Source organism: Micromys minutus (assembly GCF_963924665.1).
Source record: "Micromys minutus genome assembly, chromosome: 27".
NCBI lineage: Eukaryota > Metazoa > Chordata > Mammalia > Rodentia > Muridae > Micromys > Micromys minutus.
The window spans coordinates 26,267,389-26,279,806 of NC_137962.1; the positions used below are offsets into that span (position 1 = coordinate 26,267,389).

General features: G+C 44.3%; 1 pseudogene across 1 annotated transcript; it reads right to left on the bottom strand.

Moving 5' to 3' along the window:
• Positions 1-798: 798 nt before the first annotated feature.
• On the bottom strand, positions 799-8,427 carry LOC308438357 (putative ATP-dependent RNA helicase DDX5; annotated as a pseudogene). The gene is made up of 3 exons: positions 8,312-8,427; positions 5,078-5,246; positions 799-2,382 (listed from the first exon to the last, which is right to left on the bottom strand). The product of its transcript is annotated as a putative ATP-dependent RNA helicase DDX5 (transcript).
• Positions 8,428-12,418: the final 3,991 nt, after the last annotated feature.

The following is a 12,418-nucleotide window of genomic DNA, read 5'->3' on the forward strand; positions in this document are numbered from 1 at the left end:
GGCTGAATGGCCTCACATTTTGTCTACTCATATGTACCAGTGTTTCCACGTGGTTTGGGTCTCTACATCTCACTGAATAAAAGAGGCAGAATAGGGTGTGAGGAATAATACAATACCAAGCTTGCCCATGAGATCTGAATGCAGTCACAACATGACAATTTCTTTAGAGCTCACATCCTACCAGAAGTCTTAGGCATAACCCCTGTTTTGCTCAAAATGAAGGGGACGTACAGGAGGAAGAAAGTCATATTTCATAATGTTTTTATTGAGTTTTTATCTTAAAAACACTTTCACATAAACACAAAATATCCTGTAAACTCATTCTTTCTTTTCGGTTTTGTTTTTTTTTTCAGTCTTCAAATATCTTTTATTGGAAGGCTATGCAATGCCTTCATTTATTGTATTTGAAATCACAGTTACTTTTATGAAAACACTGCCTGCATTTTCTAGTACAAAAAAAACCCCTAAAATTGTTTCAGGAATATAGAGAAATATCCAACTTAAATATGGAAAAAGTGCACCATAATTACCGCTGCACAACAGTCATTTCTGCGTTTCCCATGTTTCTTAAATAACTATCTTGTCTGATAACACACAAGATAAAGAGCAATTATGCAAAGCAGACATTTACATATAAAGTCTATAGTCTTTAAATGTCTTAGTGAGAATATCCCGTTGGCACTGGATAGCCAATCATGGGCGCAGCAGCTGCGATAATGCATACGCCTGTTGGTTCATGCCATTGTGCATATTTGTAACGTGATTTCCATATTGCTGAGTGCTATCATAACCAGCCTGCTAAATACCTGTTGGATTGCCAGTCCTAAAACTGGTCTGTATACCAGCAGATACAAAATTACTTCCAAAGCTCCCACTGGTGTAATTTGCAGCACTGTAAACAGCATTCTGAGTTTTAGCCCCCAAATCTCTCTTAAGCAGGCTAGAGTAGCCTCTGTCATAGTCTTCCCTGTCTCTAAAGGTATGAAATCCACCCCCTTTGCCTTCAGAGTATCTGTCACAACAATTGTCCTTCATGCCTCCTCTACCCCTGGAATGACCTGAATCTCTGTCTTCAACCAACTGAAGTAACTTGGGATTAATAGCTTGATTAGCTTCCCGAAGCACAGAGATAAGGTTGCTCGCTTGCTTTATGCTATTAGGTGTAAAAAAAGTGTATGCTGTGCCTGTTTTGGTACTGTGAGCAGTTCTTCCAATTCGATGAATATAATCCTCTGAGGAGTTAGGGTAGTCATAATTGGTGACAAGTTTCACATCTTCCACATCTAGCCCTCTGGAGGCCACATCGGCAGCAATCAGAACAGGAGCTTTTCCGTGTTTGAATTTATTTGGAACCCACTCATGCTCCTGTTGACTCTTGTTACCATGGATGCCCATGGCAGGCCACCCATCCCCCCTCACTTTTCTGGTAAGTTCATAGCATCTTCTTTTGGTTTCAACAAACAGTGGCTTTATTCTCCCTTTCACTCATGATCTTTTCTATCGGACAAGTAAATTTTTTCATCCGTTTCGACGTCATGACGTACGTCCACAGTCTGAAGAATGTTGTGGTTTGCACCCAGTTCCAGTGAACCAATGTTGATATGAACATAGTCTTTCAGGAACTCTTACTTCTTTTGGCCAACTTGCACTCCACATTAGCGTTTGCCTACCAGGTCTTATTTGATCCCCAGTTTTCCTTATTTGGGGTTCAAACCCTGTATCAAGCACCCTATCAGCTTCACCAAGGACAAGGTAAGTTGTTCTCAGATTGGTTTTCCCACTCTCCAAAACGTCAATCAGTCTCCCAGGTGTTACAATACAGATTTCCACACCTCTTTCCAAGTCACGAGTCTGTGGTCCTTTATGCAAGTAGACTTCAAGGGACAAGCTCTACAATATTCGGTAGTGACTTGCGGCACCGGCTGTGCCAGTTCTCGAGTTGGTGCCAGCACCAAGCAAACAGGCCCATCGCCTTTCTCTAGGAGTGGCTGGTGGTTTATGTGTGCAATGTCAGGCAGAAGATATGACAGTGTTTTTCCCAGATCCAGTCTGAGCTACTCCAACCATGTCTAGTCCACTGAAAGCAACTGGCCAGCCCCGAGCTTGGATAGCGGTGGATTCAGTGAAGTTCTGCCTTATAGTCACATCCACGACACTCACAGGAAAGTTTGCTTTCATAAAAATGAAGAACCGGTTTTGACAGTTGTGACCTGTAACTGCAATTTTCTTGCTTCTGTGTGTATTTACCTCCTGTGTGGTACACCTTGCCAAATCAGGGTGTTCCTGATTAAAAAAAAAAAAAAAATTTCCTAAATATGGGCAGCTCATCAAGATTCCACTTCTTTTTTAACTAGTTTCTCTCTCCCCAGGATTTCCAAACTCCTTTCCAGAGAGGGATCCAGTTCGACTCCCTCCAAATCGAGGTGCACCAAACCCTCAACCCTGGCCGCAGTCTCGGTCACTGACATGGTGTCAGTGGTTGTGGTGCACAGGAAGAACCCAGTGAAAGAGAATCCAGTTGCAACGAATCACTGAGAAGAGGCCTCTTGGATATGGCAAAGCCTTTTGGGGGGCAGGGGTGTGTCACCAGTGGAGGGACGGCGGTGACAAGGTCCAGAGATATAAACCCAAGGACCGAAGGAAATGAATGAGGTCCTGTAAACCCATTCTTATTATACCTATTAATCATCTCCTACAAAATATACATGAACCAATGAAAAATACAGGTTGGAAGAGTCCATGTTCTCCCATCTTAACTCCAGTACTTAAAATTCCCAGCATCATTCTGTTTTATAACAAAAGACAAAGCCTTGCTGGTTTTGTTGCAGCTCCAGCTCTAGCAAATCAAATACAGCTCTGTTCCATCCCGTTATACCACCTTTGGGAGTGTGGTGAACACAGGCTTATAATCACACTAGGTCTTCAGGGATAGAAAGGCACAAGTGTGCAAGTTGTCTTCAAGTGACAGATTCCACAACAGAGGACGTGAAAGCTGGGAATAATTATTAGATGACTTGCCCAGAAGATGAAGTACAAGAGGGATGCTAAGTCTAAGTTTCATGTGAGTAGCAAGGGATGGAGGAACTGGTCAACAAGATGTGGTACACCACCTCCTAGAGACTCGGGAAGAGGATCCAAGGAGGGACCCAAGAAGCAAGACATGAGGATTAGAAATTATTCAACTAGAAACTAAGTAGTCAGTCTATAAGAGACTGCTATTGTCTTTGGGATAGCCTAGGGTAGGGAGCTCTGAATGCTTAGAATACATTCAATCTGTCCAAGATATCATTCTCCTAACTAAAGCAAAACCTCTGGAGACATTCCATTCAAAACTTGTCCTATAACCTAGGTCTCAGGTAAGGAAGCTGTGAGCTCCTCCCTGTGCAGACCAACAGAGAAAAAAAACAACATCAGGACCAACAGAGGACAAACAGCATGAAAATAGCCCTTGGTTAAATAAGCTGCCAAAATTTGAAAGCACATTTTTGTCCTGCAGCAAAACACAGACTATTGTGACTGATACAAACACACATTGTAAAACTGGGAAGTGTTCTGGACGCTCCAGTACAAAATTAAATTGTGTAGACCTTTTCTTGGGATGTTCCAATTATGTGCGCGGCAGAGCGTCATATGAATCAGATTGTGACAGACTTCTCACAGAATCTCTCTGGTAAGCTTTCTTCAAGAAAGAAGCGTATCCACACAGAGCTGGTGGGATTACGTCATCACGGTGGGAAAAGAATGATACTGAGCACCATGCTGCCTAGGAGAATCTGCCGTGTATTTATTATTCACTGCATCCTGCTCAAAGGTACCATGCCCAGAGGTCCATATTTCCAAGAATAGCTCACTGTTGCCTGGTGCCCCCAGTGGCACTATTGGTAGGTTTTCCTTTGATTCCTCGAGTCCCTTCGGTGGTAATAAATCATGCTAACAGTGAGGATGCTTAGTGTGCAGATACCGTGCTGGACAGGCTAAGGTTATCAGATAGGCTGTGTGTACCAGTCAGACTAAATGTTCTAGTTACATTTCATACCCTAATCACACTCAGAGGGCCTACTCAAAGGCTACTCTACTGCTCTGTGGTCCTAATGGGCCTTCACACTCCACTGTGATGCTTTATGTATGTTCAGCCAAGGAAGTGACCTTGTTGTGTCACTGTGAGAGGGTGGGCTTGGAGACCCTCCTCCTAGCTGCCTGAGGAAGCCCAGTCTGTTCCTGGCTTCCTTCAGATAAAAATGTAGAACCCTCAGCTCCTCCTGCAGCATGCCTGCCTGGATGCTGCCATGCTCCTGCCTGGATGATAATGGACTGAACCTCTGACTCTGTAATCCAGCCCCAATGAAATGTTTTTCCTTATAAGAGTTGCTTTGGTCATGGTATCTGTTTACAGCAGTAAAGCCCTAAGATATTTTCTATCAACATCTGACCATAGAAACTGCTATGGTTTGGACAAATATCTGGCCCAAAGTCCCTGGAGGCTTGGTCTCCAACCCATGACACCAGCAGCTTTATGATGTCACTCTAAGTGACCTATATTGGGTCACAGCGGGTTATGTTCTTAAAAGGTATTTAAGACCCCAGCCCTCTTCTCTTTCTCTGTTTTGCATCTTAGCCATGAAATGAACATTTTTACTTCTCACTACTTCTTACCATTACCATCAGGCTTCCCTAGAAGAGGCCCAAAATCAATATGTCTGCCTGATACAGAATCTTCAGACCTAGAGCCTGAAAACCTCTTCTCTCTCTAAATTGACTGTCTTGGGTATGTGCTAACAGTGATGAAAAGCTAACACAGGTGTAGTCGGGACACCAAGGATTATCAGCCACTTTTGGGGTGCCATGCTTTAAAACTTGTTCATTCATTTAAGAAATGTTTGCTAAGTAACCGTTCTGGGCCAGGTCCTCCGTGCTAAATAGCGGAGGACCAGACAACCACAATCTCTGCTTAGAAGTCTGACAGTGAGATGCACAGGGAAAGAGCAACACTTCTGAGGTGATGAGGGGCCATGGGGGTTGCTGTATTACCCCCATTTGTCACTACCAGTGAATGCTGGGAGGAAGTGATATAGCTTACTTTGTACTGAGTACCGCTTTGCTGCCTGTAATTGGTATGTTCCTTAGAGTCTTGGTTGTGCCGACAAGAATCAAAAGATGAACTCCTCAACCTGTGGGTAGGCATCAAACACTTCCGGTATGCTTGTTTCCCCAGACCAAATTCCTGCTTGAGAGTGTTCAACACAGACCTGTCCATCAAGGAACTCAAGTTGGGTGAGAAATACAAAGGTCATAAGCAAACAGAGATTCAGAGTGACAAGCCTGAAACGGTGCAGAGAACACTTCTTGCCAAGCATCTGGCTCCTGACAAATGCTCACGAGTTTTAACTGAGATTATTTGTCTCCAGGGACAGAGACCTAGCGTCTCTCTCCTCTCTCTCCCTCGTGTTCCAACCTACTTTCCTTCTCTCACTTAAGGGTTACTATGATCTTCAGGCCCACAGAGAAGCCCCCCTGCCAGGTCCCCCTAACATTTTGGACCATTCCTTCAGTCTTCTGCCCTTGATCCCCAGCCACACCATCCTGCCAAAACCGCTTAGTACTTCCTGTTAGGCATCCTTGATGCCGACCTCCCACCCTGATGGCTGGCTGTGACCCAATTCCATCAATCTGTCTTCCAGAGCCCAGTCATCCACAGGAGACCTGTCCCAGCCTTTTATTTAACCAAAAAAAAAAAAAAAAAAAAAAAAAAAAGCCTGTGTCATATAAAAGTTTCCGTTTTTAGGAAGCCCGTATGTATGCAGGTAATCATGCCTGGTGACAGGCACAGCACTGATGTTAAAGATTTATAGCAGTGTCAGGCACGGGAATAATGAATGATACAGCTTTTCCAAAACCAGCAAGGAGGTTGCTTGATGCAGCTACCTAGTTTCTGGGTTGGCTCAAACAGTGTCCAAACTGGTGGCTGTAGCACAAGCAGCTTGCAAGTAGGAATGTCAGGACAGATCTATTTCTGCAGTGAGTTCAGCAGCAGGCAGAGTCTGAAGTGTGAAAAGCAAAAAAAAAAAAAAAAAAAAAAAAAATCAAGGCTTGTGGCTGCGCATCGGGGGAGGGGAGAAACACGGGGCTCCTCCAGAGACACCAGTGCCCTCCTCCCAACCACAGCTTGTGACAAACGGGTCTCTATTTCAGATCCTAACACAACACGCCAAGAAGAGGTAAATCACGTGGGACTTGACTGTGTTTGCTTTTAGTAGCCGGTACTGCTGGTGCCAACCCTCCTGTCTTCTCGCTAAATGCAGAATCGCAACGCGGAGCAAACTGTCTTTGCTGAGTAAAGTAGCCGAGTCTCTACCAGGGAACTAGATTGTACTGTGTACCGAGAAGCTCAATATGGAAGAGACGGGAGAGCCAATATGACTCCGAGGGTCACATACTCCTCAATAAGTGCCAGACATCATGGAGGAAGATTTAGGCAGTTGTTTTTTCAAACTAAGCCTTCCAGAAGAGTCTCCACCAATAGCTGGGGCCTTGCATTAGTTGGTAAGGCTTAAATGATCAACTTAGTGAGCTAGCATGTATAATGCTAGGGCATCTGTTTTGTGGATGTGGATTCTTCACCCTACCTGACTGATGCAAGAAAACCTATCCTGGCCCCTGTCCAGGACAAGGCTAATAAAACTCCATCTCGCTCCCTCTCACTGCCACTGATGACTTTGGCTAGTCTTCAAGATGGCCCAGTAGCATGAAGAGCCCCTTACTATACACCATGGGTTCTGAGACACATGAAGGAAACTGGCCATTCCTCCCAACGATGAGCACAGAGGTCATGGTGAAACTTAGCTCTGAGACTCAGCACAGAAAAAGTTGTTCTTTCTTTCCCTGGGGTCAGCTCTGGTGTGTTTGTCTAGGATAGCCTTTTTTGGATGCTTTGCGGTGTGTGGCTTTTAATTTCCCTTTCTTTTTAAATTACGGTATGCATTCACCTTTTCTTATGACAATGACCATTTTCTGACTTCCTTTCCTTACTCATATGTTAACAACATTCACCATAAACCATTTTTAGAATCATAACTTGTTTGTTTCCATTGGTCATCATTCTTTATTGACTCCCAAGTTCTTCTTTTTCTTCTCCTCCTCCTTCTCCTTCTTCTTCCTCCTCTTTTTCTTCCTTCTTTCTCTCTCTGTGTGTATGTGTGTGCATGAAAGACAGACAGACAGACAGAATATGTACATATATAAGTGTACAGATCATGTGCAGAAGTAAGAGTCAGGCATTGGATGTTGGGAACTACGACAATGTAACTTCTAACCCTGAGAAAACAAAAGAGAATCACTCAACTTCTCAAAAGTGTCAAGAAAGGCCACCAGTGGCTGCTCGGCAGCCAACTGACAACCAGACTGTCCATCAGAGAAGATGAAGGGAATCTACACTCCACCCATTCTCTTCACTGCAGCCTGTTCCTGTCAGTCTCCCTCCCATCAGCCAACCACTAGAATGTAGGGATGTTGATCTTGTCTACGGAGTAGACCATAAAGTCTGGATATGTTAGAAAGATATTGTCCAGGACCACCAGCACCACTGATGCCTGCCCAGACATAGCTGCCCTTCAAATAGGAGGTCAGTATAAAGACTTTCCCAAAGACTAGGAGGAGATCTTACAACACCAGAGAGCAGACAGACCTTCTGAAAAAGGCATATACTTTATATTAAAAAAAATAATAAACCCAAGGGTAAATGATCCATTCCAGGAAATTGTCAAGCATGAACCTTTTGAACTGTAGGAAACACAGAGACCGAAGAACAGTGTTAGTCAGAATGAGTAATGAGACGTGAGGTAAAAACAGCACTCCGTGTTGGATCTGGGAGGCTGGAATGAATAAAATAATGCCTGTTCTGGTCAGAGGAAGGAAGGAGATACGGGTTAGTTTTTACTTAACCCTTACTGTCAGAAACTGTCATAGTAATTGCAAAATTAACATAATGTACTCTGGGAAAGAGAAAAACATGAAATGATAAAAAAAATCACTCCACTAAAAATTGAGCAAACGGGGAAAATACAATGAACCTAAAACACAAAAGATGATAGAAATAAATTAAAGTGCCGAACAGAGATGGCTGGGTCTGTTTATGACCTAAGCAATTAAAAAAAAAAAATCAACCTCTCTGGTTTAAGCAGGACCCCCTCTATGACTCCAGCTCTCTGGCCGTACTCTTTTTGTCTCTCTGGATTACACAAGATCTTTTTGATTGTGGTAGAAAACCAAGCCAAACTTGCTTAGGCCAAAAACGGAAGGCAGGACATCTACTTGCCTCCACAATCCCAGAAACTCAAACAGCAGGAATTCATCCTTCCAGGAAGCCTTGCCGTCTCCTCTCCTCAGCTCAGGGCTTCTTTTCAGCGTTCTGCAAGGCTCTTCTTGCTCCATCGCTACCCTTGGAGTTTTTGTTTTGATTTATGTTTGTTTTTTGTGTTTTGGTTGTTTGTTTGTTTGTTTTGACACGCTAGAGTTCTGATCCAGTTAAGAAACCAGTGGGTCATTCTCAGTGTTACAAGCAGAGTACCTTCTGATGCAGATCCCAGATTGGCTGGGGAGACAAAGGGAATGAGCCTTCCCAGAGAAGCTGACTTCAAACTGGGAAGAACTGGACCTCCCAGCATAACTCCAGACATAGCCACCAGTCACTAAATCTGTAATGCTTTCCAAAGTGCATGGCTCTGGTAGCTCTTATTTCTACTCAGGCCCCATCTACTCCCCCACCCCATCCCACTCCCCTGCTGTTTGTCTCTTTCTTAGGGATGGCTCCCTTAATTTGTTTCTATGGTTGGTCTGCAGATTTACATGGAGAAGACACTTTCCGTATCCTGGATAATATCTATTACATAAAAGATGACAAATTCAGTAACATTTTTACATCTGAGGTAACTACTTTATAAGAAATGAAGTTTGGTTTGGTACAGGCTTCCAGAGGCCTCGTGGACATGGTTTGTGGGCTGGTTCCTCCGGGGCCTCTGGCAGTTTACACATCATGGAGGGGCGGTGCATGGTTGAGCAACCATTAACTCGAATCTGTGTAGAAGAAAAAGAGAGTGAGAAAGGGTGCACAGAATCCTTCAAAGGCACATCAACTGTGACAAAAAATCTGCCTGTAGGCCCAATTTCTTGAAATGTCTACCATGCCCCAATAACTAAAGCTGGGGCTTAGCCTTCAATGCACAGACACGGGGGGGGGGGGGTGCAGACCAGACTTCACCTTTACCAAGGACTGTCTTCCTCTATTTGAAATGGAACTAGATTGTGCCGATGAGATGCTGCGTCCATATGTTTGGACTTACAGTTTCAGGGGTCACCCTGCAGTTAACACACATGCCCCTGGTCTCCATCGTCGCCATGGTCAGCAGAGCCACTGGGCATTAGCAGCGGTAGTTAGAACACTGTGTTCCTCCTGATCTCGTACCCACAGCGGCACGAAGATTACCTCACCGCCACTGGACCATTCTCCCTCACTTCAGAGGCATTCTCTGCCGTAACATTTCCAGGCACCATGTCAATCACCGGCAAATCATTATCCGCTTACCCTGAGGACACTCAAAGGAGGACACTGAGCTTGACCACATCTAAAGAGAACCTTGGTTTAAGGGATTAGCAAGAGTAATGACTAAAAGAGGCATCGATTAGTAGGAATACGGTTAATAATATAAAATATTACCCTTGGCAGAGGATGCACGGCATAGAAGCAAGATCAGTGAAGGCAAAGCTTGTCTGGTAAGCATGTTCTTCCTCTCTTTGTGCCTTGGACTCTCTGTTAGATATTAAAAGTACTGAGTTAAAAGCAGGGAAGAAATTTTTGTGAGGAAGAGTGGGCTACATACCCAATACAATTGCAAATTGTTCTTTCTCCCCCGTTAGAGTGCCCTACCTACAATACCCCCCCCAAGCTTGTCAACTTTCAGAACTCACAGATCTGTCAGGCACTAGCTCAGCTCACCCACCCCCCCACTTCTCCTCTCAGCCTCCAGAAAACACACGCATTTCCATATGCACATTGTGTGACTCCGAAGATGTATTGCTTCTCTCTGAAAAGTGCAGGAGACACATCATCATCATCACACTTTTCGAGACAGTGTCCCCCAGAGCAGAACTGCCATGACTAGGTGGCTGACACACTGCCCTTCGAGTCCTGTGTAAACCAGACAGAGCACAACCAACCCCCACCACACGGGTCACGATAGCTCAATTGTGCTTAATGAATGAATGAAAGGAAAAAGTGGTTAAAAATAACATGGGTAAGAATGCAGGTATTTTACACAGGCCAAGTTTAGCACTTTCAGATTACATAACCCTCCTGAAGATGAGAGGACCACATAGTTTTACCAGCTTCCCTTGATTTTTTTTTTTCCAAAGCCAGAAGTAAATCTTCATCCAGCATTTCCACCCTCCTTATCTGCAGCTATAGTCAACCACACGTGGCTCGGTCCCTCTTCTGATCCTAGCTTGCTATCTGGTTTCCATATGTTTATCTCTGCCACTTCGGTCGTCCCGCAGCCCTGCTCCCAGACTGTCTGTACCCCCACTTTCTTCTCCTAGCTAAATCCACATTCCAGATGAACTCTTCTCTTCCCGAAGCTTGCAAGGAGTCAGCATTGTCCAAGTCCTCCCTACCTCACTGATCTGTCATAACTCTGCTAGTTTTTCCAACTGTGTCCCAAAGGTGTTTCAAATGCACTTGCTGAGCTACAGACCCATTCTGTCATTTGTGTTACATAAAGCCCTCTGGAAACAGAACTGTGGTGGCGCCGCGGTGAAGCTACCCCACTAGCAGCACTGTTTCGCAGATGTCAGGAAATATTCTCTTCTCCTTCCAGACTGGCCGGGAACGCTGGTCTGAAACACAGTAATAAATAAGTCTGTTGAGCACAAAGCCCCTTGGGACTGATGTTGTCTTGCCACGTGGTAATGGAGACATGTTAAAGCTGCCCTTTGTGAGGAGCGCCCAAAATAGAAAGCTTTTTCCCAGCTCCATTCAGGGTGGTTTTCTTTCTCTCCATTCCAGAGTATTTATAGCTGGAGCCTCTCGGCGGCTAATTGCATCCTGTCTGCAATTATTATCTGGTTATTTTGTGGTGTATAGGTTGGCTCTGTGGTTAAATTCTAAGTTCTGGCAGAACAGTTCTGTTTTGGTGGGTGTTACCGTCCAGTGAGTGATCTCTTAAGACTCTACCTTAATCTGAATATATGTCACAATGGATAGCCGTATCCATCTGGGGCACTAGAAGTTTGCCATGCAATCCTGGATCTCATGTAAGTCTTCAGAATAAGACACAGTCCCTTCTGCTCTAGATCCAGGTTGTCTGTCTAGACAGAAAGCCGATTGCCAAAGCCTTCAGAGTGGAGATTTCAAAGGTTCGTGACGAGCCTGACTGAGGGCGATATTTTCTGTCTCCTAGGTTTAGCATCCTGCTTCTTCGTGCCTCCTCATCAGGACCTCCCACTGTACCCGATAACTTGCTCAGCTCCTTGAGTCCTGCTCTGCTCCCCTCATTATAAATCCTCAGTGACACAGGGTCAAAACAGACATCACGCGTACTTACCACAGGAACCTTTCCCCCAGCCACCCACCCCCTCCATGAAGATGGTTAGGAGAACTAAAAATCCAGATAACTACTAAGTTCGACATATTAGACAATGTGTTTTCCAAATATGTTCCCTACGGAGTTAATGAATTCACAATTACACAAAAGTTTGCTATACACAAAATTTGCCATATGGAAAAATAGTTTGTTTTGCTGAGGCAGTGTTAAGGGAGTTTTATTAGAAGACTGACCTGAATATTTTACATGAAATGATTGTATCTTCAAAAGGGATGACGGAGCACACAGAACTCACTCGGCCACAGAACACATCTTTCAGTGGGGTCATTCCCAGAACACATTTTAACAGATGTTACAGGGATGGATACATAACCAGTATGATGTTTTAAATGAAAATATAATTGCTGTGATGTTCCTGGACAATGGAGCTTAACACCGGATTTTCCTCCTAGTCCATGGAACTTATTAGGCCACTTCATTTGGATTCTACCTGTTCAAAGTCTCCTTTCGAAGTTATTAACATGTTGTATTTGTTAGCCACAAAGGCACATAACAGGCATTAACCAAATCAGTATTTCATAAGTGCTTTAACAGTCAGAAGCACTTTTTCAACCTTTTGTAGTCTCTGTTCTCAAGATAGACCTTGGCAATTAGTTCTCTACCTAGAGAGACAATCTGAGTCTCGGGGGGGGGGGGGGGGAAGGGGACCCTGTCTTCTTACGAAACCCTAAATGAGCCAAGGTAACCTTCAGGTGCCCCCAGATGGATAAGGCCTCTTGTGTCTCTCTAAAGAATTCAGTTACCATGCGTGGATCCAACAGAGAGAA